The sequence below is a fragment of the Sinocyclocheilus rhinocerous genome, unplaced genomic scaffold, assembly GCF_001515625.1.
Source record: "Sinocyclocheilus rhinocerous isolate Xijiao unplaced genomic scaffold, SAMN03320098_v1.1 scaffold1542, whole genome shotgun sequence".
NCBI classification, from domain to species: Eukaryota; Metazoa; Chordata; class Actinopteri; order Cypriniformes; family Cyprinidae; genus Sinocyclocheilus; species Sinocyclocheilus rhinocerous.
This window is the reverse complement of record NW_015666540.1, coordinates 710,412-716,856: the sequence shown is the minus strand read 5'-3', so window position 1 is coordinate 716,856 and position 6,445 is coordinate 710,412. Positions and strand designations below refer to the sequence as shown.

The following is a 6,445-nucleotide window of genomic DNA, read 5'->3' as shown; positions in this document are numbered from 1 at the left end:
AACTCTCTCTCTCACTCCCCTCCTCCCTGTCTGTCTGTGTCTCTCCCTCCCTTCCTCCCTTCCTCTCTCTCTCTCCCCCTCACTCTCCCGCTCTTTCTACTGCCTCTCCAGAGCGGCTGCAGTTCCCTGCTTCTCCACTCTCCCTCCATCTGTGTCTCTCCCTCCCTCCCTCCCTCCCTCCCTTCCTCTCTCTCTCTCTCTCTCTCTCACTCTCCCGCTCTTTCTACTGCCTCTCCAGAGCGGCTGCAGTTCCCTGCTTCTCCACTCTCTCTCCCTCCATCTCTCCAAGTGCTGGCGGAATACCGAGCTCAGACAAAGAAAGCTCAGGAGAACAGAGGAGAGAAGTGAAAGAGTGTGCGTTGAGGGACAAATAAAGCGTTTTAAAGAGAAAAAGACGGGTGCAGACTTTCAGACCTACGGTGTGTGAGGAGACAGAGAGAGGGAGAGAGAAAGACAGTGTCGCCATTTCAGTAGGTTTCACTTTGTTTACTTCTTGTTCTTCTTGTTTTGCCATGCTGGCATGTCGTGGCCTCATAATCTATGTGCCTTTACGAACAAGGAGTGTGCATGTTTGTCTGCGTGTGTGTGTGTTTGAGAGAAGAAGACATTCTAATGCGTTCATGAAGACATCACTTTTGCATTCCAACACACAGGGCTGCAGAGTAGCTGTCTGACAAAGTAAGCTCCGCTACCTCTTTGCCTTTCGAACTGCAACGCTATAGCTATCTGTCCGACTAGTGGTTGTTCCCAACTACATATACGCATGACACTCAATAATTAGCATCCAAAAAATTTATTTTTCACCCAAGCCTGACAGCTTATTCTTATGTAATACTTTAAAGCAAATCGTGATTTGGTACGCTTTTCCCTTTTGGCTAATTGTGCATGTTTAGGAGCAAAATTACAGGAGCGTCTTACACATTTTCACCTCAGGAGAATGACTGTGTGACTCCGAAAGTTGAGTGATTATGAAGTTGAATATGAGTTGCGGCAGGGCTTTGCTGGATGGGGCTGTTGTAGATTTACCTGTGGAACAAAGAGAAGAAAAGAGTTGCTTGTAGAAATGGGGCTCATTAAACAGCCACTGATAATGCAGCCATAGGTGTGAATATATTATATATAATATGTTATATAATGTCAACCAGTGACACGCCATAGGGTGATTTAATTAGGTATGCACTGGACTTCCATCATGGAGATTATTATTATTATTATTATTATTATTATTATACTGGATTAAAATATTATCAAACAACAAAATTATTAAAAACACAACAAATAATAATTATTATTTATTAACAATAATAATAATAATGATTATTATTATTATTATTGCTGCTATTTGTTATTTATGATGATTCACTTTATTACAATTATTATTAACAATATAATTAATAAAAAAAAATAGAATAATTTATGAGACCAAAACTTTATAATATTTTTCTATTATTTAAATATAATAATTAAACATAATGTTTATGATAATAAACAAAGTTTTAATATCTTGTTTAGTTATTATCGTGAAACCAACTAATATTAATATGAAATATAATAAAGTATAATTTAAAAATAATAATAATCATTCTTCTTAGCCGGTTGTAAGATTTCCTAACGATACTAATTAAAACATTCAAACTGTCTCGCATAGATTTTAAGTCACTTTAGATAAAAGCACCTGCTAAATGCACAAGATAAATGAATGTAGATTATCTGGTGTGCAAATCTCACACACAATGATAGACAGCAGTGCATATCTGCATCAGTGATGGAGTATAGTTTTAGAGAAGACATTGTGCATTATTCATATGTACAAGCATCTGAACACATGTTTATGCAATGAAGGGTGATATTGTTGACTGGGGGTGTTGTTAGTTACACTTGCCCTTTTCAACTGATCAGAAAGCAGTCATATCTAGTCATAATAATAGCTCAGGAGAAGTTCAAGTGGGAGGTTCTGATCCTGGATCAGCAGTGAGACGTCTCAGCAGGAGTTCAGGAGAGAGCTGTCACACTTATGAATACTGTATGTGATCTCATGACTCTATAGATAATGCTTGTTGGTTAAATTAACCTTTCCATAGCAAAATTCTTAGAAACGCTGATATGACAGTGACATATAGACTTGCAATGTGACTTATATACTGCGTTTCTGCTTTTTTCATTTCTTCTTTGTGTTCTTGTTTTTCTTTTAGCTCCCGGTTTGGTTTGAGGAACTAACTGGCTAACTACAAGAGATGACATTAGATCAGTAGAGAAATTCCCATTAAAAGCGGCCTTACTCGTGTGCATTCCTGTCAGCAAAGTGCCGCATTTAGGATCAGAACCTGAGCAGGCTGAGGGTAAGCTTGGGTTTGAGGAGAAGAAAGGGTCCTCAGGAGACGATGTGATTTGTCTGGCTAGAAGCTCCATGACCCCAGAGGGTTTCCTTGCTTCGGTGAGCCATTTACACACCGAGAAAGAGAAAGACAGTGAGAAAAGGAGAGGTAGAGGGAAACAGAGAGAGAAATCTTGCCCATTTCACAATCTTACAGGTTTAATGAGTCGCCAACCAACCCCCACCACCCCTTATCCACCCCATACACACACACTCACTCACACACACACACACAGGTTTGTTTTTGTGAAAAGTGGGGACATCCCATAGGCGTAATGGTTTTTCTACTGTACAGACCGTATATTCTATTGCCCTACACCAACCCTACCCCTAAACCTACCCCTCACAGGAAACTTTGTGCTATTTCAGATTTTCAATACACTCCATTCTGTGTGATTTATATGCGTTTTGAAAAGTGGGGACATGGGGTAATGTCCTGAAAAGTCACCTTCTCCTTGTAATACCTATGTCATACCCTTGTCATTATACAAATTTATGTCCTCATTTGTCACAAAAACGCGCACACATATACACACAAACACTAACCACTCTGTCTGATGTGTGGCAATGGCTCAGATAAAAATAGCATCGTTGGTGAAGGCAGCTTGGGAAAGAACAAAATTGGATAGATTTAATTTATGTGGATATTACATGTATTATCCTGACCGCATTTACTTATGCCTGTATGTTTTGCTCATTTGTCTGTGGCTTTTTTACTGAGTTTGTGTTTTGAGAAATTATTGACTAGTTTTAATATTTTTAAAGTGATACTTCAATACCACCTGCACTGATTTTTGTGTTACGTTCATTGGAATGTCAGAGCCGTCCGTGCGGGAATCACATTCTAGTCATAATAATGTCATCGCAATGCTAACAATGCACAATGAGTGTGTTTATATGTACAACAAATGCTTTCAAAAATCAGCTTGTTATAAAAACCGGATAACATGTTTAGGTGACTTTTTTTTTTAGCTTTTTTGGATGTCAGAATGTAAACAGACATGAGTACATTGAATATGAATGAAATTTGATGTATAATGCAAAAATATATGTGTAGATTGTCAGGTTATTTAGCATAATTGGCATAAAATTGTGCATGTAAATGCTCTCTTTGTTATACATAGTCCTATACCAACAGATAGTGCTAGTCAGTGCTTATGCTGTCAAAGTGAGTGAGATTTTCTCATTCCAGCCTACCTATCAAACTTATGCCAAACTCCTTTCCAATTCCCCTCTGGTTCCAGCAGATGTTACTTCAAGCTGGAGTGAAACTCCTGGGCTTCTTGGTGTTAGCATGACACTAACCAAGCCATTTAATAATACATTCATAATCTACTGTGTTCAGTACCAAAAAGTTTACAGAAAGGTTAAGTAGCTCTGATGGTATTAATGGCGGAGTTTTGCTGAATCATGTGGTGCTACAGGAATGTTGTCAGGCTGACAGACAGGCTTTTATTGGCTGATGAGCATGGACACACACATACACACCCAGCGGGCCATTCAGTGTTCACGCCATGCTCATTAAGACTGAAAAACCACAATATCTCAATTGCTTTTTTTCCAGTGTATGAATATTAATATGGGAATTTTTGGCTGAATCAATGAATTTGGTGCTAGTGAGCATATGATTCACTCTGCAGTGGTTTGTGATGATGACATAATAACATAAAGTATATTAATAAGGATATTTTCTGACACCCGCATTTATAGTGTGTATGCAAATTTATTTGTATGAAGTAAATGTAATTAAAAGTAGAATAAAATTTACAATAAAGAAATTCAAATATAAAATACAATATTTTAGAACAAATTCTTCTCCATGTTTAGCCAATGTAAATATCAGTGTCTCTCATATTTGCTTTCTGAATACTCTAAACAGACATGAAACTAAAGATTTAGCATCAACACCTATTCTTGGCAGACTGCAGCAATGAATGGCAAAGTATCACTATATTGAATGCTTGAAAATAAGCATTACTAATAGTGCGCTTGAATTGAAAAACATCTTTCATTCTAAGAACAGAAATCCAATTTTACATTTTCCAACTTTTTCACTAGTAAATTATCTCTGTGAACAATGCCCAACAGAATTCAGTACAGAAGAGATGGAAGGACCGATGAAGTCTACTGTAGCTCTGAATCAACAGTTGTATTATGTATAAAGGTGCATTATTTATATAAATAGGTCATGGTGTAGAGGTTATTTGTTCCTCCGGAAACCTGTCACTCTTAAGAGAGTTCATCGTATTCAGACAGGTTATTGTATATGAAGGCTATAACACTCTTTTAGATTATTCTGTTGCCATTTTCATGGGAAGCCCTGATCTACATTAGATGCTGCTGTGACCTAGTTGAGTTGAGAGAGGGAGGGAGAGGGAGGAAAATAGAGAGAGAGAGAAAGAAAGGAAGACTGAGACAACCAAACACAGGGAATGAGAGGTTTGTGTGGAGGTGAATAAAACATTCAGGGGCAGCCCAGGTTAGATCCCAGGATTCAGGATCAGCAGGCATGCAGTGTAAACAAATCCAACCTTACCTCTCACCCCTTGTAAACATCTGCATCCCAGCAGTGTCTCAGGCTAAATTAGGACTGTGGTAGTTTTAAATGACATAATATAGTCGCAAAATGTAATTTTCTTTAAAAAAAAAAAAAAAAAAAACCCGGGGCAGTGGGGGAAAGCAATGATAGAATAATCAAATGAAACTAAACATATAATTATGCAAAATTAGGAGTGTACCAAAATGTATAAGGCTACTCAAAAAAACTCGAAAACTTAAACTGAAAACTATAACCGAGCCGTCTCTTCCTACACAGAAATGGTGACTCAACCAATGGTGCGTCCCATCCCCAATTCGCGCCATTGGTTGAGTCAGCATTTCTGTGTAGGAAGAGACGGTTCGGTTATAGTTTTTAGTTTAAGTTTTCGAGGTTTTTTTTGTTGTTGTTGTTGTTGTTTAGAAGTGTCATATTCGGAAAGTTATTTAGAAAACAGCAGGGTTAATTTTTGCAGCTCCGTTCGGAGGCTCTCCTTTTCACTGCAGCTGATAACTGAGACGCAAGATTGCGCGAAATGCATTTGTATTTATATTAAACGAGAGGTGATACGAGAGTCATGAAAGTACTGTAGTGCCAGTTTCAGTTATCCACATGAATGGTTTTGAATGGTCCTACTTCGCTTTCTGCCAACTTACTGTCCTATCCAAAATAAAGGCATAAAAACGGCAAAAATAAATCTTAAAAAAAAAACTACTATACTACATGGGTTAAATGAAAATTTGATCTAGATTATATTAAACATTAAATATAGGACAGAGCTGGGTGTCTAATTTAAAAATGATCCAGCATGATTTGCAGAGAGGTGCCATATATTGATAGCAGTTTTTATCTGAGAGAAACAAAGGGAGAGAAGGAAGATTTAGACTTGAGTTTCGTCCCAAATGCCGTAATATATACTATGCACTATGTACTCTAATATCTAGTGTATGCTTTTTTTGAAGATTTCTCTTTTGCATCCACACTTTTCCACACTTTGTTTTTCGATTAAATATGTCTATCATCTGTGTACTTGTAATGTAAAATCTCGTAATTTTTGTAGTGAACACAATATTCACACTATTTGTACTACAAAATGGCATTGAATAGTGAAAACTAAGATGCACCTTTGTTCTCCGTACAAATACAGAGTCAGTAATTCTCAGCCATATCCAGGAGTCCATGAATCATTGAATTCAATTCTGCAAGTGAATCTGATCATCAGGAATTTGTAAGACTGGTGGCGGCCATTGAAAACAAGCATTGGTATATAAACTCCCCATAGATCCCCATCCCCACAGGCTGCATCCACTCTCCAAATCAGTACTGACCTGATTCGCCCATATATGCACAGTGACTCAGGAAAGCTATCGAGTCTGTGTGTTGAAAGCACAACGCATACACACGGCTATCCGATAATGGCGATGATTCACTCCAAGCGGTGAGAGCATCTCACAACATGAGCTGGGGCCACATATGGAAGCCTATTTATTTCCTGTTGCATTTGCAGACCCGTGGAAGGGAGGGGGAGTAAATGG

At 38.0% G+C, this 6,445-nt stretch overlaps 1 protein-coding gene across 1 annotated transcript in view; it reads left to right on the top strand.

Moving 5' to 3' along the window:
• Nucleotides 1-257: 257 nt before the first annotated feature.
• The window catches only part of LOC107732629 (myelin transcription factor 1-like protein), a 69,396-nt gene continuing 63,208 nt past the window's right edge, over nt 258-6,445 (top strand). Inside the window, exon 1 of the mRNA XM_016544026.1 lies at nt 258-470. The gene's annotated coding sequence lies outside the window, so the exon portion shown is untranslated. The remainder of the gene's footprint in view (nt 471-6,445) is intronic.